The sequence below is a fragment of the Megachile rotundata genome, chromosome 3 (genome assembly GCF_050947335.1).
Source record: "Megachile rotundata isolate GNS110a chromosome 3, iyMegRotu1, whole genome shotgun sequence".
Classification (NCBI taxonomy): Eukaryota; Metazoa; Arthropoda; class Insecta; order Hymenoptera; family Megachilidae; genus Megachile; species Megachile rotundata.
In genome coordinates this window covers 16,388,724-16,406,716 of record NC_134985.1, presented here as the reverse complement: position 1 = coordinate 16,406,716, position 17,993 = coordinate 16,388,724, and the positions used below count along the sequence as shown (strand labels likewise).

Below are 17,993 nucleotides of genomic sequence, written 5' to 3'. Positions count from 1 at the left end.
CATTATGGAATATCAGAAGTGTATGATCATCAAGGAATATCAGAAGTGTATGATCATCAAGGAATATCAGAAATGTGTAACCATGATGTGGCTACCAAAAGTGTACAATCATCGTAGTATCAAAGTTGTCCTTGAAATCAAAAAGTCCTTGAAACAGAATGAACGTCAGAACTTGGGAAGGTGTCGGAGCGTGACACCGGTAAAAGTCAGTGATTTTTAGTGTGACATGAAAACGTACCCTTAGATTCGCGTTATAGTTTGACTGCTCCTCTCGTTGTGCCTCATCCGCTCTCGTTGCTTTCGCCCCACCGCACCCTCACCCCCCACCCTTGCGTCTCGGCCCATAGTGCTTTTCTCCCCCCCTCCATCGAAATCGATGCTACTCGCGGATCGTGAGTTCAGTCTGCGACTGGCCACCGCGTGCGTAACGTCGTTTCCTCCGTTCCGTTTTTGTTTTCGTCCGCGGATTCACCCCGTCGACGTACGTTCGTCATTCACGCGCACCCTTACTGTGCTTACGTTCGCGAACGTGCCTTCGACGTATTTCCAAGAAAATACACGCGAGATAGAATTGATCGTCGCAGCGAAAAATCGATCACGTGTGACGACGCGCGAGTTCCTTGGGACTAGTACCGAAGAGGCTCAGTGAAAAAACGGGGATGAAGAACACCTTGGAGACACGGAGGACGTTGCTTCGACCGACGTTGCTTCGATCCGTGCTTGGAGAACGATCCTGAGGCGAGCGGATGTGCAAAGAGACGCCATCGTCGAGGATAACAACCGACCTGGGGCTGTCCTTGAGCGAGTTACCTGATTGGGTGAGTGGAAAATCCTTTCTTATTTTCGTTGCGTGTAATTTGGACCCACGGGTGGTACCAATTTACCTTCGAATGTCTCGTGAGGAAATTGCCTTGTTTCAACCCCTGGAACCCTGAGGTATCTTCAAGATGTGGATTGTATCTCATTCATTTCGACTTTGAGGGTGATGATTTAACATGAGTTTATGATTTGGAGGTGTATTGTCTTGGCTTGTTTTTCAATTTTATTAAATGATGATTTCAAGAATAACTTCTTTTCATAATATACTTCAATACTGTCCTTCAAGAGCGACATTAAATTTGCACTTTACATTAGAAGCTAAAACAGTGGTATTCGAAAGTGTCTAAAGAATGTGTACATTGGCACCTACTGAAAATGAAAATGTGAAGGTTAATTAACACGATGAATGAATTAGATGAAGAAACGAGGGCATCCAGGGAATGTTCAAATTGGATGTAAGAATGAGTATGAGATTAATCAGGAAATCTGATAGACCTTGGAGGAGTAAAGATATCCTAAGAATGATTCTGCATATTACACCTAGATTAGGTACGAAGATAATCGGCTAAATTAAGAAGTAGTCTGAAGGACGATTTAATTTGGGTACAGTTAAAAATATCCAAAGTATGTCTCTACATATTCAATACATATAAAAATCATTCATATCAGTTAGGAATATGAATTAATTTTAGACCTTGCAGAAAGATCCAAACGATGGCACATTGCATCCAAATTGCACTTACCAAACCCACAAATTAATCGACTTAAAACCTTGAAAAAGGTATCCATGTCTTTCTGCATCGCACTCAAATTACATACACAAATGTCCTCAAAAATGAATTATCTAATAAAAGACCACGAAGAAGTAAAAATACCCAAACACTCCAAATTAAAGCCAAAAAGAATACAAAAGCGAATAGAATAAATCGACGAGAAGTAGGTTAGACCTTGAAGTACCTAACTGTTGTGGTACCAGTCACGACATAAACGTCCTGTGCAAGGACGTGACAGTCTCGTCAGGTTCGAGAGTGCAACGACGTATCGAACAGGGTCCTTAGCGATGTATCGTAATTAACGCGCGACAAACGGGATAAAACGTTCGCGCGTTCGCCCCTGTGAAATGAAATGATATCCAGTTTATTCTGACTGGTTTATCGTGAAATATTTCGTCGGGCAACGGGAGCGGACAGGTCGCAGGAGTTCGGTGTTATTTCGGTGCAGGTTCATCGGGAACGAACGCATTCGTTCTGTCGTTTATTTATTTGCCCCGCGAAATATTTGTCCTGCTAAAATGTTGATATTCCAACGAAGAGCGAATAAACTCGCCGATAAGCGACGGCCCCACGGTGAAAGGTGAAAATTATCGATCGGAGTGAAGTTAATGTTGCATTACGTCAACGCCATCGCCATTTGTCGCATAAATTTTGTAGGAAATTCGCGCAAACGTGGCGTGGAAATTTCACTCGTTGTAGCCCTCCGAAACTCGAAAGTTCGTTGTTTCAACGGCGAGGAGCTGACGGCACTGAAACGCGGGAAAGGTTGACGGGTCTCAGACGTCCGCGCCTTTTAATTTAACTTTATCGAATGTAACCTCAACGCTTACAAAATTCTCGATACTCTCATCTCAATATTATTTTACTGAAAAAGATGCGACATCGCTGCAAGTAGAATAACCTGTTATTGGCCAGACAGCGTCAGAGATCCACTTTTCACTTTTATGAAATCTAGTGATGGGTTTGAGCGGCTTATTAACTTGAGAGGTTTGATTGCTAAAAATTTAATAATCAACATTGTTAGAAAAGTAACAATCAACTGATAAGTAAAATTAGACTCTAAAAAGGTTGGAAGCAGAAACCGAGTTAATTTTCAGAATAAAAATTGCAATGATCGATAACACAATTTGTATCCCGGTTATTACTTAATCCTTTTTTGGAGGCGGCGCCACAAAAAGCACACGCCTAATAACTGGTGTAGGGAGCCCTATTTGAGGGGGAAAAAATTTCATTTTCTCGTTGGTGGTCGTTTGACCGCCTTCCTCCGTGCTTCCCGGTCGTCGACGGTCAATATTGTCGATACGGTGACACGTTCGACTATCATGCGCGAGCCACGTGAAAGTTGGTTAATTAATTGCTTTGGAAATATAATCCTTGTCGGTTGTAACTAATCAGGTAGAAACTCGGTCGGACGTTGACGGGCATGTTTGCTGCACCTATCACGTACGGAGATGGAAATGTAATTTGCCGGGATAGAGTTAGCCTCGTTGAATGCCGTGGCCAAGCTTCGCCGCCTATTCTAACCATCAACCTTCCCGATCTCTTCGTGGCGCACCGCCACTCCATTGATCGCCGTTACGGATTTTGCATGTAAGGATCCAGCCACGATACACGACCGACTGAAACCGTATTCAGGCCTTTGCGTGGTGAAACGTTTCACGAAACGGTATTCGTGGCGTTTACGACGCGATAACTCGTTCTTTCTTCGAAGAAATTCGCGACGCTCTGTTTCTGACCGACCGGGACGGTGGTCATCGGTACAAAAGAAATTCTGAAGTTCGTGCCGCGATCCATACAGATAGCGATTAATTGTGTAGATTGTTTGTTGGGTACGGTGGTTGGTTTAAATAAATCGTGTTGATTTCGCGGATAATTATGAATGTGGAGAGGGCGGTTTACTTAGCTTTATTTAATGAACGTGTCGTGAACTTTTTCGTTTACTCGAGTATGTGATTTTTCTTGGGGAATGTAGGACAGCTAATGGGGTATTAGATGATTTATGAGGATTTTTGGAATCTTAAAATCTGGGTTAAAAATTTGAGGAAGTAAATTCAGGGATGGTTGAAGAATTCAAGAACTTAGCAATTATAGAATAGAAGAATTGAGGAATGGAGTGTTTCAAGAATTTAAAGACCTTATCACCTAACTGTACAGATGCTACCAAAATACCTTTCAGTGTCCCAAATATCCCAACTTCTAAACACGAGCCTAACACTCGGTTACCAAAATTAATCAACCCTAACCTCCAAATCCTAAATATCAAACGAAACAATAATTTGCTAGCAATAACAATTACAAAGGTAGCAAATTGAGAATAAAAAATAGAATTTCCACCGAAAATGATCGGAGATCGCATCGAACGAATGTAGGACGCCGACTCTCGGGCATTACACGAAAACGGTTTCAATGTCGAACGCGTCGACGAATTCGCTGGCCGGTTAAGCTTGGCCGTTCGCGATTAAAAGCTCGAAGCTTCGTACGCGGTCATCCATTTGCATATAGGAAGCTTCGTATAAATTCTGCGGTTACAACCGCGTCAGAAGCAATAACGCGAACGCTAGGCGATTGCACGTTCGCGCGTGTGTTGTTGCGAAACGATCGGACGTTTCGTGTAAACGATTAATCATACGGGGGGTGTACTTCGTTGACGTAGGATTTTTTTCGATATTCGTCGATCGACCGTCTCTTCATGCACTACAAATATCGAGGTTTAGTTATGTTGACGGGAAATGTACGTTCACTTGCCGCCATTTTGATGACTTCTGGACGCGTGGGCTTTCTGAAATCTTCTTCGATGTAGGATTTAAGTGAATACAAAAATAAGTAGCTGCTTTCACTTATATGTATTGTGTCTAATTATTAAACATGTTCGATTATCATTTTTTTAATAACTTTATATTTAGTCATTTTATAAGGACGCGACTGATTTATTCTTTTAAGAAAACAATGTGGTGGATGTTGCGGTAGTAATGGAATATTTAAAAAAATTCTTGAAGTAGGTACAAGTTAAAGAGGTACAATTAAACGATACATCTAAACAATGCAATTTAACAATATATTTTACAAGTAAGAAATATTTTACAACTTCGTGAAGCAGCAATAAATGAAACATCAAATTGAATGTCACAAAATAATTTCAATAATGATATCAATTATTATTACACTAAAATACTTCATAACAAAACTAGGTACAGATCAATCAAACAATTATATTAATAAATTTTTCTACCTATAATTAATCATTTTAAAATGAACGATATTTCTCTGCGTTCTGAAGTACAAATCTTTTCTCTAAATGAGCATAAAAATTAAAATAAATTACATATGCAATTAAACTAAATATACAAAATAAATATACGAAAAAATATACAACTAAAATAAACGTGATATGAAAGTAAATGTATTAACACATGAAATGAACCTCACAGCAAAAGTTTATATTTTCGTAACAGATCGATAATGTTCTAAATGAACATGACGGCCCGTTGCAAACGTCATTTAACGACGAGATATCTTTACAGATCGAAAATGTTAATGTTTAATACGGTCGAGGAAACCGCGGCGATAAAATCACGCTCAGGAGCACCAGGGCAAGCGTACACCTCTAACATTAACGTGCGGTGTACACTATCGTTGCGGCACGACGATACAAATAGGGGCTGCTTCCGGTCGCGGCTTGGATTCACGCATCGCTTACTCATTGCTGAACATCCGCTTAAAATAGATGCCGCTTTTCAAAGCCGCGAAATTTACTTTAGCCATGAGAGCGACTTCACCCTCGAGCGTTTTCTCGTTCATCGCGTTCCGCATCGAAGTATTTATTTCTGTCCTACGTAAAATTATGTTACACTTTGCTTAATTACATTTCTTACTTTACTCTTGCTTTATGTTAACTTTTTGTTAACATTTATTGTAACGCTTGTATTAGCATTTATTAGAGTTACATTTATATTAGCATTTATTATAATAACATTTATATTAACATTTATTATGGTAACATTTATATTGACATTTTTTGTAACATTTGTATTAGCATTTATTGTAACATTTACATTAACATTTATCATCCTTTATGTTTGAAGTTATCATGTATAATATGCATCTCCAAAATAATTGCTAACTGCAATACATTTAGGCTAAAGTGTAAAACCTCCCAAAAATAATATAAAAATAATAAATAACAAGAAATATTTTCCTCGTCAAGGAATGATTTCCAGAGGTCATCTTGTGGCATAAACAAAATAATTGCTAACCGCAATACATTTATCTTAATGTCTAAAACCTCACAAAAACAATATAAAAATAATATATAGCAAGAAATATTTTCCTCGTCAAGGAATGATTTCCAGAGGTCATCTCGTGGCATCTCCAAAATAATTGCTAACTACAATACATTTATCTTAAAGTCTAAAACCTCACAAAATCAATATAAAAATAATAAATAGCAAGAAATATTTTCCTCGTCAAGGAATGATTTCCAGAGGTCATCTCGTGGCACTCAGGTCATGAAGCATCGATTATTTTCATCGTAATACGCTGGTTCATCGAGCACGGTTCACGGTGAACGCATGTACGGGTTCATCGTCTGTAAAGGGTTAAAGCGACCCTTCCTAGTAGAAACGGTAACAAGGTTTGATGCACCGTCAAGTAACCGACGTGCAAGCTGTACACGCGTACGAATTCGCGGAATTTAATGATAGTATATAGCTTGATGGAATGCGTGAGCTTTCGACCGGTTTGCAATGCCAGAGAAATGACGAGGATGAACGCGTGGTCAGGTTTCAATTAAACTTTACGACCAAGAACAATCGGACGGAGGGTTTTAATTAGAAGAGCTACGATTGAAGTTGATCCTAATTCTTCGGGAGTATTAGCACGAACGCTTCGTTGGAGCTTTTGTGTACCCTGTCTTTGATCCGAATTTCGAATGACATTCTGCAAAAATTACGGCATGGAGATGTAAAGATAGGTTCTTCTTTAATTCGCTTTAAGTCCGGATATCTTTGATGACGTTTATTAAATTCATGTTAAAATAGAAATTTTTGGTTTTGGGTATGTTTGAGTTAGGTGAATGGTGGATATGTTATGGTAAATGTAAATCGCTGTTTAGTTTGGTGGAAGTGGACTGTAGGGAGCTGAGTTGGTGCCTTTAGGGAAAGTGGCAATATAGCGAGAGGGAAGTGGATGGTCATGATTCTTGGTTGGTAAAGTAGATTTATGAATTTTGGGACTTGGGAGGGTTGAAATTTGAGAATTTGTAAGTTGGTGATTTGGGGATTTGAGAAATTGGATGTTTGAGAATTTGAGAAATTTAGAAATTGAGAAACCTAGGAATGTGGAAATTTAGGGATTTAGAATAGGAACCTAGGAACCTAGGAACTTAGGAATCCCATGGGTCATAATTTCACGCGTAGCAAATTCCACGCGCGAAAATTCTACGCGCCATAATTCCATCCGTGGAAATTCTGTGCGCCATAATTCCACGCGTGGCAAATTCTACGTGCCATAATTCCACGCGTGACAAATTCCACGCGCCATAATTTTACGCGTCGTAATTCCACGCGCCATAATTTTACGCGTCGTAATTCCACGCGCCATAATTCTACGCACCATAATTCCAGGCGTAGCAAAGTCCACGCGCCATAAGTCCACGCGTCAAAATTCCATGCGCCATAATTCCACGCATGGAAATTCTACGCGCCATAAATTACCCTGAATCTAGAAATCCACAAACATAGAAATCTAAGAATTTAGATACCTAGAAACCTAAAAACCACAAAATTTAGAAACCTAAGAATCTCTAAATTTAAAAATTTGGAAATCCAAAAATCCAGAAATTTATGACCTTAAAAATCTCCAAACCCAAATATTTAAAATCCGAAATTATTTAAAAATATCACCTATTTAACATTGATCTAACACCTTTACAATTAAACATTTAATGAACAATAAACATTTTCCGCGTCAACGAATCATTTCCAGAGGTCATCTCGTGGCGCTCGGGTCATGAACCATCGATTATTTCTACGCAAACACCGCAACAATTTCAGCAGAAATTTTCTCAACAGTTAAAAAACAGTGATAAATCTTCCCTAATCGTCCAGCGAGCTAGCTAATCTAGTGTAATTCTTAAAGTTTCTTAAACTTCCGAATAGAAAGTTGTATCGTAAGCTCCAATTACCAGCGATACCGCAACAAACAACCTGAAATTCATCGAGGTTGGTTCACCTTTCGCTCGAAATCGTCGCTGTTCGAGCGATACTCTCGTTTCAATGGACTACGGAACAATTGATCCATAAATCACGCGATCAGACATGGTGGTGTGAGAAAGAGAGGGGGTTGATTTATAAAAGCACAATGTTTCGCGCGAGAACTGGGACGGACGAAAAAGACTCGCGACGTTACGATTAATCACATTTATTTACGTATGACCAGCCTGTGGCAATATTACACGCGGACAAAGAATTAAACTCTACCGAAATCTAATTTCTTTTCGAGAACGATAATATGTGGTGGATTTGATTTTTCTTTTTTTATTTTCGTGTCCATTATTTTACCCTCTCATACTCTACTTATATGCTACATACATATGTGTATACGTAGAGGACAGTATGTGGTCAAGTTTAAAACTGAATCATATGTTTGTCTGTATGTATGTATACATATATGCATGTATGTATGTATGTATGTACGTATGTATATATGTATGTATGTATGTATGTGTGCATGTGTATGTATATCTGTATGTGCATATGTATCTATGTATGTATGTATGTATGTATATATGTAGTTTTCTGTGAACATCATTTGATAAAATTATTTGAGGACTCAATGATATATGTTTTTTCTACAAACATTATTTAATGAAGTATAAGGTTATGTAACATTCAAGGTTAGGTAAAATGTAAGGGTACATAAAATACAAGATTATGTAGAATGTGAGGTTATGTTACATATGAGGTTATAAAAAGTATCAGGTTATATGGCATTTAAGGTTATGTAGTATTTGAGGTTATGTAACATACAGGATTATGTAGAATTGTTAAGTTAAACACAAGGTTATATGCAATACAAAGTTATATAAAATATGAGGTAAAAAACAAAAGTTACATAAAATACAAGATTAATTAAAATATAAAGTAACTTTGTCTATAAAGTTATTTAAATGTCTATTATTAATAACTGTAAGATAGAGTGGTTCGCACCCAATTTCCATTCGGAAAACGAAATTCAAGTCTTATTCGTAAGTGAAATATTTGCAAAGAAAATACGAATACATATTCTACTTCATGTTTTGAAAGAAAATTGATACAATATGTCCTAGAAAAGTGCATATGGACAAAGGAAATTTTCAATCAAAATGCTTATAGAAATTCCAGTTGTAACTTCGAACATAAGTGAATATAAATGTAAATCGACGTGTGTGTTCAACTTTATAGGTCGTGTTGAATAAATTTGTAAAGAGCGCGATAGAAATTGACGTTCGAATGAAGATACTCGTTGAAATATCATTCGAACCTAGTAAAACAATTTGCTCGGTTCGTTCAACGATTTTCTATCATTTTTGTACTACGTACTTTTACGAGCAATCGAGGAAAAAAGCGCTCGATTAATCATGCTTTTTTAGTTCGTCGCGCATCACCTACAATGGAGTATGCAGAAACTTTCTCTCGACATTGTTCCACTGTTTCTACTATGAATTATGTGCGTGTGTGTGCTGCTATATTTTCGTTACATTCGCAAGTTTTGAAGGGGTGAAAATTAGGGAAAGTTTAGAATTTAGATTTTTTGATGTTTTAAATTTTCAAGATTTAAATATTGGAATTTTCGAAGAATAACATTCTCAATTTTTCAAACTTTTATAGTAAATTATATATTTCATCTGTAATTCCGCGTGCCATAATTGCACGTGTGGAAATTCTACGCGTCGTAATTCCACGCGTGGAAATTCTACGCGCCATAATTCTACGCGAAGTAATTCCACGCGTGGCAAATCCCACGCGCCATAATTCCACGCGTGGAAATTCTACGCGCCGTAGTTCCACGCGTGGCAAATCCTACGCGCCATAATTCCACGCGCCGTAGTTCCACGCGTAGCAAATCCCACGCGTGGAAATTCTACGCGCCGTAATTCCACGCGTAGCAAATCCCACGCGCCACAATTTCACACGTAGCAAATTCCACGCGTGGCAAATCCCACGCGCCATAATTCCACGCTTGGAAATTCTACGCGTCGTAATTCCACGCATGGAAATTCCACGCGCCATAATTCTACGCGAAGTAATTCCACGCGTGGCAAATCCCACGCGCCATAATTCCACGCTTGGAAATTCTACGCGCCGTAATTCCACGCGTAGCAAATCCCACGCGCCATAATTCCACGCGTGGAAATTGTACGCGCGAAAATTCTATGCGCCATAATTTCATGCGTGGAAATTCCTTGCGCTATAATCCACGCGTGGCGAAGTCTACGCGCTGTAATTTCACGCGTGGCAAGTTCCACGCGCCTCAATTCCACGCGCCATAATTCCACGCGTGGAAATTCTACGCGCCATAAATTACTAATGGCCCAACTTCCCAAAATTCCAAATCCAAAAATCCTTAAACTCCTATACCCCCAAATGCTATACTTTAAAAATTCTTGAAGGTCCAAAAATCCCCAAATTTCACATTTTCCAAATTTTAACATCCCCAATCTCTACATCCATAAATTTTCAAATCAGCAAATTCTCAAACCTCCCACACCCCAAATCCCTCAAATTACCAAATTTCCATCGCCCTAAATCCGCGAGCCGAATTGCAGCATCGTTAAAGGCTTTAGCCCCTTCAAAGCGTACCATGCTCGTCGCTGTACATCATGCGAGTCTACACGTATCGAGGAGCATTTTCGTTCATGACTATTTGCTCGAGTACCGTAGCGAAACGCGGGTAATTAATACCAGCCTCATATGTAATTAGTCATTGAAAAACAATGTTCAAGGGAACAATGACATCGTCGCGTTCCTCCGATCTCTCTCCGTGATGCAATTTAATTAAAATTCGTTGTTTAACGCTCATTAAACCGCCGTGTCGGAATAATGCCGCGTATTATTCATGCGTTGTTATTATTTATTTGAATTTGGATTTATCGGATCGGCGTATTTTGGCGTGTGCTCTTCGTGGCGCGGCAAGAATGGAAGCGAATTGGGTCGGATGAAAACGTCTCGCGAAGATTCAATCACGATTGTATTGAAAGTGATGCAAATTTCTATCGAAACTGATGCAAAACGAGGACGTTTCCCGCCGCTGTACATTCCATTTTGCTTGATATCTAGCGGACGAACGATACATTTTTAAACGGAATGTTGCTCGATCGGAAACTTTCGGTTTAGTTTCCTTTTACTTGATTAAATCGCTGCTTCGAGCACCGTTTACGGCTAACACTGGAAATTTAACATTCCCGATGACGCGTCCAATAAAATTAAACACTTAATGGATCTGTTTGATTTCGTTGATCGAAAATTTCTCGATAACGTTTGTATCAATATTATTTCCGTTTTGTTTATATTTTACTCACAATTCGTTTTTGTTTGCTCCCGGCGAGCTTCGTTCCAAAGCAATTTGTCGAATTTTAGAGAATTTTGTTCTTTTGTAATTCATCGTTGGTGGATGAAATTTTATCGGTAATTTTAAACCACCTTTAAAATGCGTTGTGAAAGGGCAGATAACATGGTTTTAATTTGAGTTTACGTGAATTTGTACATTTTCGAAAAGGGTGTTTGCACATTTGATGTTTAAAGCAATTTTATTATACCAATTTTTAAAAGATACGATCTGTCTCGCTTTGTTAATGTTTTATTTCATAAACTGGGGTAGCAGTAGTGCGCGCCACAATTCCACGTGCCACAATTCCACGCATGAAAATTCTACGCGCCATAATTCCACGCATGGCAAATCCCACGCGTCCTAATTCCACGCGTGACAAATCCCACGTGCCATAATTCCACGCGTGGCAAATCTCACGCACCATAATTCCACGCGTGGGAATCCCACGCGCCATAATTCCACGCTTGGAAATTCTACGCGCCATAATTCCACGCGTGGCAAATCCCACGCACCCTAATTTCACAAGTGGCAAATCCCACGCTTGGAAATTCTAGGCGCCATAATTCCACGCGTGGGAATCCCACGCGCCATAATTCCACGCTTGGAAATTCTACGCGCCATAATTCCACGCATGGCAAATCCCACGCGCCCTAATTTCACACGTGGCAAATCCCACGCTTGGAAATTCTACGCGCCATAATTCCACGCGTGGCAAATCCCACGCGCAATAATTCCACGCGTGGGAATCCCACGCGCCATAATTCCACGCGTGGAAATTCCACGCGCCATAATTCCACGCGTGGCAAATCCCACGCGCCCTAATTTCACAAGTGGCAAATCCCACGCTTGGAAATTCTAGGCGCCATAATTCCACGCGTGGCAAATCCCACGCGCCATAATTCCACGCGTGGGAATCCCACGCGCCATAATTCCACGCGTGGAAATTCTACGCGCCATAATTCCACGCGTGGCAAATCCCACGCGCCATAATTCCACGCGTGGGAATCCCACGCGCCATAATTCCACGCGTGGAAATTCGACGCGTCATAATTCCACGCGCCGTAGTTCCACACGTGGTAATTCTACGCGACACAATTCCACGCGCTATAGTTTCACGCGTGGTAATTCTACGCGTCACAATTCCGCACATGACGGTACTACATATAAAGATTCCCCGCCTACCAATTCGATAAACAAGAGTTCGACGCGTAGCAATTCATCTCATTGCAATTCCACGCATCGCACTTCCTCATAAGACAATTCAACTATTTAACTACTTAAAGTGTTAATAAATCATAAAAGAAAGAAATTACCCAAACAGCTTCGAATCACAATCTTCACCCAGAAAAGGAAATCACCCTAACCGAAATCAACGCTAAATTCGGCATAAAGCTGCACGAACTACACATTTTTGTAGTTCGTCAAAAACAAATGGTCCATCGGTACAAAAGAAGCGACGTGTATCTGATGGATTCGAATTCGTGGAACACATGTATCGATTGTAGTTGCCGTGGCGAACGTCGTCGAACACGTCTTCCGACACTGAATTTTATTTACGACGCGATAAATTCGCCGTCAATAATGATCGCGAAACATTGTAAATCCATCGATGCAACAGATGCCGTTTCTTCGTCGAACACGTTCGATCCTGGAACACGTGCACGTACGAGCTGGATGCACGCACGCACGGACTCCTCTCACGCTAATATAACTTCGACGAGTAATCGAATCACGCTTGCTACGATAAACTATCGCCCAGGATCGTAAACTGTGCGTTCAATCGACCCAAATTACTTGGTCGTACTGCGTGTCGTGGTTGGGTAAAAATATGACGCTTCACTTGTAGGTTCATTACGATTGATTTCTTGGGCAAGTTTGAGGAGTTTTGGAGCAATTCGTATTTACGGGTAATATTATCATTACGTTAGTGTTCTTAATAGTAGGCGAAATTTAGTCTCGACGAAAATTGAACATGGGTATAGATATCAACCTATGAATTGGCGCTTGACCTATGACGCACTGGTGACGCACTTATGACGCATTCACAGTTCGAATATTGCAAATTTTTCTCATGTTTTTATGTATAATGATATTACGTAGAGATGTGAAATTCACGAGTTGGCGCGTGAGCCACGCATGACGCACTCGTGACGCACCAGCAATTCAAGTATAAATTTTTTTCATGTTCTTAGAACTCGTGAATTTTCAATTTAGGTGTAATAATTTATGTACAGATGTTGATTCATGAGTTGGCACATGAGCTACACATGACGCACACGTGACGCACCTGCAGGTCAAATATTGCAAATTTTTTAAATATTTTTAAGATCGTAAATTTTCAATTTAGATATACTAATTTACGTAGAGATGTCAACCTATGAATTGGAGTCTGAGCTATGCTTGACGCACACGTGACACACTTGCAGTTCAAATGTTATACATTTTTCTAATATTTTTAAGACCTTGAATTTTCAATACGGATGTAATAACCTACCGCCGAAAATACGTGTGGGACGACAATTCTTTTTTTGACCAATTGGATGTTTTAAACAGCTGGGTCAACCTCATAAGCCAACTCGCAGGTCAACATCGGTAACAAGCAAACCACCTGTGTATTATTTCGATACGTTTCTAAACTCGTATGTTCGTATAACGTAATTTACATACGGTTTGCATAATCCGATGCGTTATAAATGCACGTATAATACTTTCGCGGTATATTAATTAACCGTCGTGACACACGACACATTACCCGCGGATAAAACAATTGTGTAACCGTTGTAGAGTTAAATATTCACGTGACAGATTATGAAAGGCAGAAAGCGGCAAAGGGATAGTTACAACGCACGGTGGATACATTAATTACGAGACGTTGATCCCCCCGCATTGCGTATTCACAGAAGAATACAAAACGAAAGAGTTACTTAAAGAATTGTTGGCCTTATAGAATGACACGTCCGTAACGCGATTATGCACGGTCGCTTTGATAAAAGTATGATAATCGCGAAATTGCTCCCGCGTAATGCTCTTTCACATCGCGAAGTACATTTCTCCTTTGTCTGATCAATGTTACCCTTAACAGGGACGTGTGTCACCCTTAACATTCGCTCAAACACCGTGCTTTTATTATCGGCAATATAAACGTCGGAGTAGCAAACTATCTTAATATTATTCATTCGTTATCGCCGTGGGCCACGTCGGTTCTGCTCCGACGATTTTTAACTGGCTTCGTCAGGATTCCCTCTCGTAAAACGAGAAAATCGCATGAACGTCGAGAACGGAGATGAATCATGGGGTAAAAATATAGCAATTCCATGCATAGCAATTTGACACGCTGCAATTCCGGTAACGTGTATGTGCACGGTAATTTCACTCTTGATAATTTCGTGCGATTTAATTGAGCGCGTGGGGAGTGCGCTGCAATTTTACGGACGGTAATATAATGCGTGGTCATGTTAGATAGAGAAATTTCATATTTTGCAGTTTGATATACAAGAGTTCTATGCAATGCAATTTTACGAATTGTTATGCGCTGCAAGTCTATGAATTGCAATTTCATGCACTACAATTCCACGCGTGGAAATTCTATGCGCCATAATTCCACGCTTGACAAATTCCACGCGCCACAATTCCACGTGCCATAATTACACGCGTGGCAAATTCCACGTGCCATAATTACACGCGTGGCAAATTCCACGCGCCATAATTCCACGAGTGACAAATTCCACGCACCATAATTCCACGCGTGACAAATTCCACGCGCCATAATTCCACACGTGGAAATTCTACGCGCCGTAATTCCACGCGTGGAAATTCTACGCACCGTAATTCCACGCGCGGAAATTCTACGCACCGTAATTCCACGCGTGGCAAAACCTACGCGTCATAATTCTACGCACCGTAATTCCACGTGTGGCAAATCCCGCGCGCCATAATTCCATGTGTGGAAATTCTACGCGCCGTAGTTCCACGCGTGGCAATTCTACGCGCCGTAATTCCACGCGTGGCAAATCTCACGCGTCATAATTCCACGCATGGCAAATCCCACGCGTGGCAAATTCCACGCGCCATAATTCTACGCGTGGTAATTCTACGCGCCGTAATTCTACGCGTGGCAAATCCCATGCGCCATAATTCTACGCTCCATAATTCCAGGCGTGGCAAAGTCCACGCGCCATAATTTCAGACGTGGAAATTCTACGCGTCATAATTCCACGCGTGGAAATTCTACGCGCCGTAATTCCACACGTGGCAAAGTCCACGCGCCATAATTCCACACGTGGAAATTCTACGCACCATACTACCACGCTTGAAAATTCTACGCGACACACATCCACCCACTGAAATTCCACGCGTAATAGTTCCATACATGGTAATTCTACGCGCCGCAATTCCACACATGGTACTACATATAGAGATTCTCCACATACCTATTCGATAAACAAGAATTCGACGCGTTGCAATTTAACTCATTGGAATTCCACGTATCGCAATTCTTCGTAAGACAATATAACACGTGACAACGTTACATATAGTACTTTGCTATATCCACTTAGGGCGAGTTATAGAAAGAACACATTTTTCCTGTGCGTCTATCAACTTCTTCCGAGGGTAGGCCTTCATCTCGCGACACTAATTAGTCACGTTCGTTTTGAATTTGTTTTCTGACCCTTTGACCTGCGAACCATCGATCAATGGGACGGGGATGATTAGTTCAACTCGTCCGAAACAATAAGTTCGCTTAGTTTTTTGTTATTCGGGACACGTAGAAACTCCATTGCTAGTGTTCTAGTTCTCGCAGCGAACGACAAATAACAATTAAGAGAAGGGAAGTTGGGAACTGTTCATTGTTGGCTATCGTAGCTTGAAAGAAATAACCCTTTCTAGTTCTAAAAATAATTACTGTAAGAGCGTTGCAAATGAATATGGTTTCAGGGCATCTAATTAATTATAAATGTTATTTTATACTCACACGCAAACATTATTTCCAGGCCATTATGTAAGCATGTACAATGTAAATTAGTGATTTTCATTGGATGTTGAATTTAAATGAGATGCCCTGTAAAATTGTGGTCGGAAATGTATGTGATGCCTGAAACTATGAACTCAATATAATCGAAGCATTGTTATTGAATTCAGCATTATTAAGTGAATGAACCGGGAAATTATTTTGCTTTACATTTCAATTCATAGTTCAGCAATACCGTGTTGCATCAATTTACCGTAATAAATTTAATATCTGTATAGTACAATAGTGCTGCGAGGACCCTTTTAATATTTACGTTTGAAATTAATTACATTTCCTGAGTTGCATTCTATTGTGAATTTAACGCGGTAAACACGTTTCTGAACTTCGATTGCAATAACCAGAAAATACATTAGCCCGTCGATTACTGTTGTAAAATTATATTTCACAAATATTTTATAAAAATGTCCTTTTTATTCGAAGGACATGAGGTGACGTATTTGCTTGGCCATTTGATATGTGACTGTATAATGCATGACTTATAAGGAACGATGTCGAAGAATAACATCGAAGTTGTTCGACGATGAACGATTCCATCGCAGCTTCAATATTTCATACGAATCAATCGCAGTCGAATGGAGCATCGCGAACAGCTTTAAACGAGCCAATCAGGCGCCATCGGTTCGCAGGAAGTTTAGGATCCCCGGGCAAGCCCGAAGGGAGATCTTGAAAGCCGGGGTCAGCTGGTTGTTAAGGCGGCTTTTCAAAACCTGATCGCGCTCAAACAAAGCGGCCCTCGGCAGCCGGCGAAACCATTTCGGAAGTTGTCCGGGTATCGTAACGCGGGGAATTTCAGCGATTCCATGAAAATCCATTTTAGTTGAATCGCGTCAAGCGATATCCGACTTTAATTCATCGCAACCTCTGCGCTCGTGCCTCTGTGTATTATTAAGGATATTGGTTTCTCTGCGTTCCGCTTAAGCATCTTGTAATATCCTGCTGCGCTCTGGTTACTAATACATCGCGCGTCTACATTGCACTGCATTCAACCGCGTTGATATTGCCTGTATATGCGTCACTGCAATTTTGCGAAAATGTTCAAATGCAAGGTTCGCGGAAACGTTTTTCTACATTATCGTTATTGCGGTGTGATTGTCGGTAAAAATATTAGACGCGCAAAATAAATTCTTACAGATCGCAGTTTCGACAGCTGCAATTCCATGCCTCACAATTCTACGCATAATAATTCTATGCGTCGCAATTCTCCGCGCTGAAATACCATGCGCCGCAAATCCACGCGCTGACATTCCGTGTGTTGCAATTCCATGCGCTGGAATTCCATTCGACGCAATTCCACACACTGAAATTCCACGCGCAACAATTCTACGCGTTGAAAATCCACGCATTGCAATTCCACGACTTGAAATTCCACGCACCGCAATTACAGGACGTGGAATTTCACGCCCCGTAATTCCACGCGCTGGAATTCCCCCCGCCGCAATTCCACGCGTTGGAATTTCATGTCCGCAACTCCACGCGCTGCAATTCCACGTGATGGAATTCCACACCCTGCAACTCCGCGTGCTGAAATTCCACACGCTGCAATTCCATGTGCTGGAATTCCACGCGTTGCAGTTCCACACGGTGGAATTCCACGCGCTGCAGTTCCACACGTTGGAATTCCACGCGCTGCAATTCTACACAGTGGAATTGCACGCGTCGCAATTCCATAAGTTGAAATTCCATGCGCCGCAATTCCTCAAGTTGAAATTCCACGCGTTGGAAATCTATGCGTTGCAATTCCATGGGTTGAAATTCCACGTGCCGCAATTCCAGGCGTTGGAAATTAA

At 40.6% G+C, this 17,993-nt stretch overlaps 1 protein-coding gene across 2 annotated transcripts in view; it reads left to right on the top strand.

The window, feature by feature from the left end:
• The first annotated feature begins 392 nt into the window (after positions 1–392).
• LOC100874956 (discoidin domain-containing receptor 2) overlaps positions 393–17,993 on the top strand; it is a 156,954-nt gene continuing 139,353 nt past the window's right edge. For both annotated transcript variants that reach the window (XM_012283191.2, XM_003702350.3), the window contains exon 1: positions 393–818. The gene's annotated coding sequence lies outside the window, so the exon portion shown is untranslated. The remainder of the gene's footprint in view (positions 819–17,993) is intronic.